Source organism: Nestor notabilis, unplaced genomic scaffold, assembly GCF_000696875.1.
Source record: "Nestor notabilis isolate BGI_N333 unplaced genomic scaffold, ASM69687v1 scaffold33186, whole genome shotgun sequence".
Lineage (NCBI taxonomy): Eukaryota > Metazoa > Chordata > Aves > Psittaciformes > Psittacidae > Nestor > Nestor notabilis.
The window spans coordinates 5,999-18,116 of record NW_009932028.1 but is presented as its reverse complement, the minus strand read 5'-3'; positions in this window follow the sequence as shown (position 1 = coordinate 18,116).

The window sequence follows — 12,118 nt, the reverse complement described above, 5'->3', positions numbered from 1 at the left end:
TAGTGGAGAAAAGCTATATTGAATAGTGATAGACTAAGGATAGCAAGTGGTTGAGTCTCCTGTATCCAAAATGCTAAAATTTATAGGCAAAATGCTATCCCTTTCCCCAATATCAACAGGAAATTGCTTTTTACTTAAATGAAGCCAGGATTATTGTATGTATGTTTTCCAGCACAGATAATATATGCATTCTCTAGACCGAATGTTACATTTGGGGACTATATGAAAGCAATTATAGATATAAATCACTCTGTAATCTATTATTTATGTGTATGTGCATTGCATGTAAAAAGTATATTATTTTGAGGAAGCTACTGAATGTAGCATAGAATCATCTAAGGAAATGTAGGAATTTGAAAGTATTACATGTTACTTTTCTGGTTTAATTTTGATAAAGTCTATTGTAGTAAGCATGTGTGGCTTACGCATACACAACCAAAGGACAAAACCACAGAAGCCTTGTGCCTATGTCTTAAACTTATGGATATAAGCCAGTGTCTCCTGGTTGCTGATTGCAAAAGGACTACAGCAGGAAGAGAAATTCTGCTGACTCTGAGAATTTGTCCCCTCTATCCTCCACAGGACTTTCCTATAGACTGAAGTGCTGGTTTTGTCAAACAAAGCAACTTAATTAACCAAGGCTTCACCAAGGGCAAATCATGCCTAACCAACCTAGTGGCCTTCCATGCTGGAGTGACTACATCACCGGGCAAGGGAAGAGCTACTGATGTCATCTCTCTCAAATTCTGTAAGCCTTTGACATAGTTCTCCCCACAACATCCTTATCTCTAAATTAGAGAGATACAGTTGTTGAAAATTGAATTATTGCGATGATTGGAGTTAACTAGTATTTATTTGTAAACAAGGTAAAAATGGTCTGGAATTATTTAAGTTATAAAACCACACGCTTTACTAATTCCTAACATTCCTTTTTAGTGATCTAGTCTTGCAGTCCTTTTTTATACCTTGAATAGCAGCCTGTATTAAGGGTAATTTACCAGTATTAAAATGTAATTAAAAAGTAATTTTTTGTTTTGAGAAAGAACCTTGTGCGTTAACAGAATGATGATTTTACAAAAATGGACTCTGTTGGCTATTAATTCCTTTAGCCAGCCTGACTCCAACAGACCTTCAATTAAGTGTTAATTTTTACAATATCCTTGCATATTACTGTTTTTCACAATTTGACCCTGTCAGTCTAAGAAGAGATAATCCTTCAGTTTTCAACCACTGCAAACTCATCTTGCATAAAATTTTCAAGAGCACCTGATCTGAAATACAGTTAACTACATTCCCACCCACCCCATATGAATAGTTGCCTACACAGAAGATTTATTTATGAGCTAGACTGGGTGAAGAACACTAGATTTAGCAACTTATCCACTCACCTTTCTTCTGAACTAATGAACAGTAAGAGCAATCATATTCCACAGTGCCATTCACAAAGTTCATAAAATAACTTGATGCAGTGATTCTGGCTCTGCACATTGCAAATAGTCACCATATAAGAAGTTGTTCTCCTTGTTTTCATAGATACTAAAAGATAATTTTCAACCAGTTGACTTCCATGATCAATAGCATGAAGTTCAACTGTGAACAGCACTAAATTAGACTAAGATTGCTAACACTCTCAGGGACAGTAAAATTCTAAACAGTTGGTGAGGTAGAGTACATCTTATTCTCACAATTTCCCAACGTACTCAATTCCTCTAAATTCTTTTATTATGTTTTTAATTAAATATACCTAAAAATCCAACACCCACTTCTAAAATTGAGTGTATGCATAATATTTATACTTAATTCTTAAAGTCTACTGTGGCATAAGGAATCCAGTCACAGCACATACTGCTTTCCTGTCTTCTCCTTCCTTCTGTGGTTCAGAATTTACACACAGCTTTGCAAAATTGTCAGAAAATTTATGAGACTCAACACAAAATCTATTCACTTATACCTTCCTAAGGAAATGGTGCTGGAATCAAGATAATGATATTCTACTTGCTCATCCAAACAAAATTATTCAAGGAGAAAATTCTGGTAGGATTTTGCAGAGTTGCTTGTATGGTACCTTTTAAAGAACAGACAGCCTTCTGAAAGACAGCTTTTAAATCAGAGGTTTTGAACAAGATTTTATACATAACATTCTCACTATACCATTTGACTCTCTTAAGATTCACAGCATTTTATGCTGGGTTTCTTTTGTGTAAGCAAGGAAAGAAACTCTGTTTTATGCATGATTAAAGCTGCTATTTTATTACACTGCATTTTCTTTGAATGTTAATTTCTGTTTATGGCAGATCTTTGAATCCTCACAAACTGGTGTTACTGCTGCATAGCTTGATATTCAAAATAGCTCTGCTTGAGATAATCTGTTCTGCACCTTTGTTATGTGGCATTCAAAAACTTTTAATTAAATCCAGGAATGACATCTGAATGAGTTCAACAAGGTAACATCAGGATAACATCAAGTGAAACTGGAGTTCTATAGCCAGCTCTGGAGATATGACAGTCTACTACCTGAGAAAAGGGTTCTTTGAAAAGCTAAGTGAGATCCTCTGATGAATATTTTCTCTTAGACTCATCTGCCTGTGTTTTAATCATCCACCCAAAAAGACCGTTCCATCTCCACGAGTTTTGTTTTGTTACTGCTTTGCTAGAATGATAATCATTGTGCAATTAAGGAAATTTTTAGATGCCTGAAAGTTAATTAATAAATTCAAGTTTAGAGAGAGATCTGTAACCCCTGCTAGCTTCATTACGTTAAAAAAAAAAAAAAAGAAGAAAGAAAAGTCTCAGCTGATTCTATTTGATAAAACACTTAAATGTGCTTTTGCAGGGATGGGGGAGATGGGATGTGCAACTTGTTCACACATTTCCCCATGTGAGTCAGTTTGGTACACCACTGGCCTCCCTTGAAGATTTTTCTTTTTCAAGTTGAAAGCTGGAGATACATTTACTGGGAAAGGAATCCCCACAATTCTCCCTTCTCTATGTCTTCTAAAGAGCTTCTCTCTTGGAGCACAGATTCTGGAAGATGAAGGCATGCCAGAAATTCACCAGGACATGGGTACATCTAAGCTGTTACTTCCAGGACTCTAAATTACAGCTTTTTAGGGTAGCATTATTAAAAAGAAAAATTGCATTTGATTATGAACCAAAACCATGATTCCCCAAGCTGTGCTTTGAAGTGTCAGGTTCATCCCTGTCACCATGGTAACCAGGGTCCATGGCTGCCCCTAGGACAAGAGTTTAACAGGCTCTGCTGGTGAAAAGAGGGGTGTCTGGTACCACCATTCTCTTTTCCACACCCATCCTGAAGGATGATGGTAGTGAGGTGATGCTTAGATGAAATCTGCTGCCTCACTTTGTGTTGCAACATACTGCGCTCATCTTTGTCCTCACATGTGTCCCTTGCTGGGGGAAAAAGGGAGGTGTCACAGATGCTACCAGCTATGCCTAACAGAGGGAGGGTCCTCAAGGGTGCAAAGCTTTGTGATATAAGTTAAGCCCTCATACAAACAAAATTAGGTACCACTGTTCTCTACATAAAAGGTCATTGCTACAGAAATGGATAGACACCGTTTCATGGGCCCCTATGGCTCTTTCTGAAGGATCTTTTTGATCCCTCTCAAAGGATGGCTTATGCGCAGAAATGAAATAAATACAGCTTCAGGCTGGGTAACCTCTAGTCAGATTTGGGATGGTACAGGATGCTACAGACATTAAGCACAGGAAGTCCCACAGATGATTCTGCATATAAATACGGTACCAGGTAAACAGGTGACCACCTGCTTATACACCCTGGTTCCAAATACTGCAGAAAAATATCCTGATCTTATGCTACTGGATGCTTTCTAAATTACAAACATGCAGCTTATAAATATTTATATGCATTTTAATTAAACAAACTAATACAGCATATCTTGCTATACAATAATGAGAATGTCACCTGGAAATTCCAGTATAGTACATACATTTATATATAAAAGACCAGTTCCTGACCAGTATTGTTATACCCTCACAACAGATACATATATATATTGCTTTGATAGGTCAAACACAGTAATAATAATGTTTAAAAAAAAAAATAAATCACTCCCATCTTCACTACTCTCCAGGACTTTCAGTTCAGTCCATTTACTGGTACTACTTTGGTAGGAAATGACAAGGAAAACAATCAGGTAAACCAAGTGTCTGCTGGTACTATGGTCTGAAACTAATAATAAGCACTTACTCCTGCAATGTTCCACTGAGAAGCAATTTAAACTCACAATGACTACTCTGAAAACAGTAATGTTCATGAATTTATAACCAATTAGGACAGAGCTGACCTTAAAAGATTCAGAAGTACCAAGTGAACAAAGTGCTGAATCTGTTTGCCTCACTAGCTGTGAAACCCTGGACATATGCAGATGAAGAAAGCTAAGGCAGGAACAACACTGAGGAGACAATGTTCCAGCAACACTCTGCCCTGCTGTCCACAGGTCACATTGAAAGAGCAGATTAGTGCCTTCAGTGCATTTCTACTACATCTGCGACTAAGACGTACTACTTGCGTGTACTTTGTAGGCACTTTATTATCTTTCAAGAATGGCAAGGGTAGGATTCAGTTATAGGGAATGAAGATGTTCAGTGTCTCTTATGATCTACAGATTGTACAGCTCTTGATTTGCAAGTTACTATCCTCATGCATGAAACTGTTTATGTAGAGATAACTATGCTAGCTTTAAGCAAGCTGGCTCAGTGATGCAACTGTGTCCCCAGGACACAAAAAGCTCTGGGTGAATGCAGATGGCAACTGTGACAAGGTATTGTATGTCAGGGTGTAAGCTGAAGTTTACACTACTGGCTCTGGGTTCAGTTGTTTTTACTGGGACAGGATACAAGATAAAAATGGGCTGAGGATTCTGAAATGACACCTCTCCAGGTAAAAAGCAAACTCCAAGGTTAGAGGAACACAGCTCTTCCCTGTCTTGCAGCAGCACTGCCCAAGAGAGGGGAGACGACTCCTGGCTGCAGCCCATGACAAAACCCGGGTGGCAGAGCTATGCCTCTGGAATTGTCAGCTCCAAACCATTCAGTACAAGTGACATCTACACAGTCGAAATCTACCCCATGGATAAATTAGAGTCTATTCATTAGTCTATTTGACACCTGAAAATCCAAGACACAAGTTTTTTTCTCCTCTCCCCTTCTGGCCTGCCTTAGCTTCAAAACAAATGAGAACAGATATTTGAAAGGAATCAGAATACAGCATTTCAGGGGCTTGGTACTTTTTTTTTTTCCAATCTCTGAAGTTCTCTCTCAGGTCATCAATTAAAAATTGTCACCAACAGTGAAAATGCTAGAGATTTACCCTGAAAAAAAATCCCAATCTGTTGGAAACTTAAATTTTGGAAAGCTACAGGATCTCCTAAAATACGAATTGTGGACAATACTAAGTGCAGTTTTCAAAATATCAGGTCTCATCCCGTTAACAGCTGCATGTTTGAAATATTGGAAACATTAAGAGAAATCCCTAATGCAATTTTCTTTTAATTTGTAATCTGGTTAATTTTCTGTGTCTTGGAAAAAAATGAGTTTTCAGAATAAGACTTTCTTGAGCCACTTGATGTGCCTCTTTCAGCAGGCGATATGGAAGTAGAGATCTAAAGACTCAAACCAAATGGTTAGCACACATTGCGCATGTACTAACATACCCTGAAAGAGTACATAGAAAACCGGTTGTATAAATACATAACATGCATGCTGTAAAGTATTGGAGTGAAACAATGGAATCTATACCACTATTTCTCCCTGATTTTCTACAAAGGGCTATTGGTTGGGAATGGTCCCCTAACACTGATCCAACTGATCACAACCATTTAGCAGCAACTTGTTACCATTTCTTAAGGTCACTATGATTACTTCCTAAGCACAAAGGGTCTGTTGTAGACCTGTTGTAGCATTTTTTCCTGAGAACATATAAAAGCAGCCAGCCTTCTGGTGATGAGATAATTTATGAAGCATTTCGGGGGGGGGGGGGGGGGGGGGGGGGGGTGTGTGTGTGTGTGTGAAGGGAAGTGTTAGCATTTGGCCATGCTACAAATTGATCAACTTTCAAGTTTTAACCTGATCAAACAGCCTGATTTCAAAACCATGTGTTTTTAAAAATGAATTCTCACTTGATGTTAGTTACAAAATTTCAACTATGCAAAACACTGCATTAAGAAATTATCTGGTTTTGACAATGACTCCTATATAGCTCAGAATTAAACCTGAAAAGAAAATTACTATAAAAGCAATGTTTGGTAACAAATACTCAAAATGCCTCATCTTTATGTGCCTTTCCACCAGGTAACATTTAAGAAGGTTAGCAGAAGAAGTATATTATAATGATCGTTATCATTTATATAGGCATACAAGATGGTTTATGGAGAAAAATATTACTCACAAATGTCTGAAGTTCCATTTTGCTATATTTGTTGAAAATAACATTCTATGAATAACTTCTGCTAATTTAAGCAACTATAAAATTGTAAGTGAGAATTTACTGGTAGTGTAGGAGTTGCAGAGTTATTGCAGACTTGTGCAATTACACTGAAGGAAGCAAGGACAGCTTAACTCTCCTCCACCACAAAACTGCAAACTCTCAACCCAAACTATACTCACACTAGCTCAAAATGCAGAAATAGCCAAGATTAAAAATTATCTTAGATCAAATGCAGTGCTAAATACATTGAGAATGGAATCAAAAGACAAAGGCAATGAGGGAGAAAAGAAATTGTTTCCTTCATCCTTTCAAAAAAACCCAAACCCACATGCATTAAAGTTTATGCAGTGCTAAGACTAGTCTTTAATAGCCCTTTTTGGTTATTAGTATCCTGAATTCTTACCGTCATGAGTGCCAGCCTTCAGTATTTTATTTCCTGTAAAATTTGGTGCTTTTTCAAATAAAGTGAAAAGGTAAATATGAGTAACCTGAAAGAATCAAAGATACTTTCTTTCACATGAATTCTATTCTTCCATCTTATACAATACTTTCCTGGCAAGATTCATTATCTATAGGAGTCCATTGGGCTAGCTGGGAAACAACAAAGGATGCGCTGGTGTGCAACACCCATGGCAGATGATTTATCTTCAAAATCTTCCCATTTGAAGAGCATCCACTCTCAGAAAGTTACACAGGTCAAAACTCTTCAGGTTCTCCTGAATTCCTTACCACTATTAGGTGTTCAAGAAGCTGGGGGTCTGGGAGTATCAGGGAAAGGCAAATACCCTTTTCCAAAACAACGGGGTATCACTCAGCTGCACACGTCAGTGGGCTGAAAGTACTGTCTCATCCATTACTCTAATTATTTGTTGTTCCCAAATCTGCTTATCCAAATACATCTGAAAGGTCTTCTGTCAGCACTTTAAGCTAGGCCACCCGATTTTGCACTGAAACATCAAAGCAGCGGTGCTTATCCTTGCTAGTCTACCAGCTGCAACATGAGGGCAACAGTCTGGCTGACTAAAAGCTTTGACATCTTCCGCTACACCAACCATTTACAACATAAATATGTTACCTAAGCCTTAAACCCTGTGTAAGAAGTCACAAGCCTGTTTATAGGCTTGTTTACCACATTTGACATCTAGAAACGCAGCTGTAATGGCACTGCAACGACATGCAGCTAATGCAATGACAACTGTACGAAAAAAACACATTGATGTTCGCAGCTCTGGGCTGACTGACATTGACTACTGAGTTCAGATCAGGACCTCTAATGACATTAAAAGCCTTTCATATTGTGTCATTGGCTCTCTTTCTACATATCCGTTGTTACTAATATTACAAAGAAATTTTCAAGCAGGGTGAAGAGGTGGCAGACCTGCAGACCACAGGAAAAACATGCCTGCAAGCAAGGTGACTTGCTGAGTACTGCCACTTTCCGAACCTTTGGCTTTACTTTTTCACATTTTTTCCTTTCATAGAGAAGTCTTGCTGCCTTCAAACCTTGAACTCTAATCAATTTCTCTTTCTAAAAGAAATAAAAGACTTGTTATTTCCATTATTCAAGTAAATACTCATACAAAACTGTGATGGGGAGCCAGATGTAATAAAAAGCCTTCATGATTCAAGTTAGATAAACTTTCTACATCTATTATTACACTGGTTCATAAAAAATAAAGATGAAACAGTTTTTAATTGCACAAAGCTTACTCTGACAGAAGGCAGACAGGCTATAGGAAAATCAGTTCTAGGTTGTGTAGTATGCAGAACTAAATCAAATCAGTTTGAAAGTGGATCTGTGGCCCTCTTGGCTGCATGTTTTTGTAGGTTGTAGAGCATTTAGTTGTTTTTATCCAGAGGATGAAATTAGCTCTCTATATTGGATATGCCTTGGGCTGTTGCTTTCCCAGCTCACTTCTCCAGGAAAATAAAACTGTATCAAAGGAAAAAAAGAATATGTCTAACAAAAGCTTCAAATTCACATGGAAGTCAAAATAAATGAAGCCAACTGTCACATGCAAATATTGTATTACAATTTATGTAATGGGTTGCTGGCAAAGAAGATTACTGTACTGGTATTTATGATTTAAATCTGGTTTTAGGGTTTGCAGCCAGTTGTGATCTGATTAAAATGTGACTGATTTGGAGAAAATCACTTTAAACTGAAGTAATGCCAAGAACTCTTGCAGATGAGATGGCAAGAATATCTATACTGAGGCACCGAACTTTGCCTAACTATGATCAAAATGAAATTTGCATTTTAAAATAAGAACAAAAGTTGAAATAAACTGACATGAAATCAATGTGCTTTAGTGTTCAGAGACACGGGCTAAGACACACCTTTATGTATCTCATGTAAATTGTCCCTTTGGCAAAAAGTGACTTGTGATTTGAAGCTCACAGGCCACTCCACACTGCAAGCAATATAAGTGGATATTCCTGACCATCCACAGCAAAAGTGGCCTTTCTTCTCTTCAAGGAAGAGAAAAAAGGCTTTACTTGGTGACTACCTTGATACAAGTTTGACGAATGACTCACTTCAGCTTCTTATTCTGTAAAACCCAGGCAATTTTTTCTATCAATCAGCTTTCTTAAGAGACAGCTAGCCAGAAGTTTCAAACATGGGTAGATGAAGTCACCCTGACATATTCAGATAGTACCAACATAGGAGATGACTTTCAGATGGCTTGAGCACCTCTTGTAAATCAGATACACCATCACATTTTAACTAATCTTTGAAAAGAAATGTACATCTGGGGAAACATATTAGCTCATTGATGCAATCACAGTATTTCCAGATTAGACCTCCTCTTGTCTGATTCTGGTGTAATAACAAGACTACTATTACATGAAAACATTACACAATCCAGTATGATCATGTCTGCTACTTAACAGGATATCCCAAAAGCAAAATGAAATACAAAACTGTTTGCATACCTCAAGCATTTAAAAAATAAAGTGGAGAACAATAACATATTAATGAATCAAACATCAAATAACTTGGTAGTACATTAAACTTCATAGGAAAACAATAAAAGCATTTTTTTTGATCACTAGAACACTTTAGAAGGTACACATTTATCTAATTTGGGTTTTTTTACAGCAGGACAAAATGCTGAAAATGAAAAGCAAGAAATAAGACTGTAATTGGATCTAAAATCACATATGAAACTAACTTGTTTTCTCTGTGCAATAAACACATTTCTTCTAAAATCTATAGTATTGAAGGTCAACTGTCTTTGTTATCCCACTGATTGTTTAGGGGTAAATATACATACTATTACTCCACTGAGAAAGGAGAAGCAATATAGTAATCTTTTAGTTTTGCAGACCCAAAAGTTTTACTCAATGTAACCAGTAAAAATAAATGTTTGATTCTGTGCTCCCTATCTTGCACCAGGGCTGACATGTTTCCACTCAGCTACACATGATATTCTCTGTGGAAAATATTTCCACCTTTTTTCACATACAAAGGTAAGTGCAACACCCTGTACTTGGGGTGATAACACCATACCATGGTACAATCTAGGGTAGAAAGCACCTTTGGAGAAAACAAGGAAGGAGAAAATTGATCTTGTTGCCATCTTCAGCTGCCTCATGGGTGAATGGATGCAGAGAAGACACAGTTAGACTCATCTCAGAGAGATGCATAGCAAATGGACTAGGCACAACTGACATGATGTATAATGAGGGAAATCCCAAAGCAGATAGAAACTCCCCTCCCCAAAACATAATGGGGGTGGTCAAACACTGGGACAGGTGCCCAAAGAGAGACATTCTTGGAGGCATTCAAAACGCGCTTGACAAGAGCCTGAGTGACCTAATTTAACTTCCAATTTAGATCCAGTTAAGCTGCACCTGCTCTGATTAAGGGTTTGATGAGATGACTTCCAGATGTCCCTTCCAACTGAAATTATTCCGAGATTCCTGCTTCATACATGAAGACAACAACTAAGACTTTGTTCATCTCATTGTTCTAAATTGTCGTTATTGCCTTGCTTTCATAAATAAATAAATGCATGAAGCAGTATTCTCTGAAATGCAGGGAATGCAAATTTAACTTTGTATTACTTCCAGTTTCAGCATTTCACTTAGATTCACATTTCAGGGTTTTTTTAAGGCTGTTGGAATTTCAAAAACAATCCTCTAAGATTCAATCAGAGCTGGCTCCTAAGCACTTTCTAAAGTTGACTGTAGCTGTAAGCATCTGGCCCTGAGTATTTAAGAAAAAAGGTCATGGTCTGCTTTGCTAAAAGATTCTCAGTGGCCACTGATTGCTTGTAGACCTCTCTTCGGGCCCTGCCTCTCAACCCAGCAGAGAAGAGACATTAGATGAGTTAGTCCTTGCTTACCAGAAAGCATCTCGATCAGATGAAGTTTCTTGAACTGAGAAAGGGGATAAAAAGCACCCTTTCAAGCTGCTATTAATATGGCTACATACTGGGCAAAAGAGCTTACTGACTATAGCATATGATTGCTATCCTCCCTGAAACACTCCCCTCATTTGCTTGTGGACCTCTCCCTAGGGGCCCCCCGGGGCTGGAGAAACCCTGCTATAAGAGAGAGTGTGGAGATAAAAGAAAGGTGATTCAGGGCTTAGCTGCAGACAGACAGCTTGCGGTTAAAGGAGCTGCCCTAGGTCTGACAGGAGAATGAAAATACAGAGACATGGCAAGGCAAGTGAGATAGAAAAAGACAGAGAGCCTGGAAAACAGATATGCAGAACAAGGGAAATACAATGAAATAAGAATTGGACTATTAGGAAAACAGAAAAAGAAAAAAAGAACAGCAAAAAGAAAAGTAAGGAAGCACAAAATACAAAAAAGAAGAACAGGTAATGGCTGATACAGAAAATGTTCACAATTTTGTAGTGATAAAAATAAATTATTTTTGATGAAATAAATGATTTTTGGTTCTAAATATAAATTTAAATTGGACTTGAATTGTATTCCCTCGCTACATAAATCTGAGTGATACATACAAATGAAGAGGAGCAAACCCATCACAGATCTCTGAAAGCAAAATAGGTGGCTTCTTTCTTTCCATCTTTCCAAAGGCACAATCCCAGACCTGTTACAAACATTACTTTGCACACTCTAGAAAGACTCTCCCCTGTGCCGATCGATTAGCAATGGGAACTCCAGATGGTACTACACATGCTGCCACCACATAAAACTACCATGTAATTCTGCATCAATTGTCTGCCTTTCTGTGAGATGGGCAGAACAAGAACATAAATAGTGTTACAGATCCTGAATGAAATGCATTCAGATCTGCACAGAGTGATTTAGAGGTCAGTGTCCTTGTGATATATATTACCTTGGGTCATTGCTACTAAATCTTCAACTCTAGCTGTAACAAGTAAGTTCCTCTCTGTTTCTTACCGTGCAGGTAAAAACAAATCACCTAATAAAACTGTGGTTTGGTTGATATACTGGAGGGAAGGGACCTTGACACGCTTGAGAGGTGGGCTGATGCCAACCTCATGAAGTTCAACCAAGCCAAACGCAAGGTCCTGCACCTGGGTCAGGACAACCCCAGGCACAGCTACAGGCTGGGTGGAGAAGAGATTCAAAGCAGCCCTGCAGAGAAGGACTTGGGGGTGGTGGTTGATGAGAAGCTTGACATGAGCCGGCTTCAGTGTGCGCT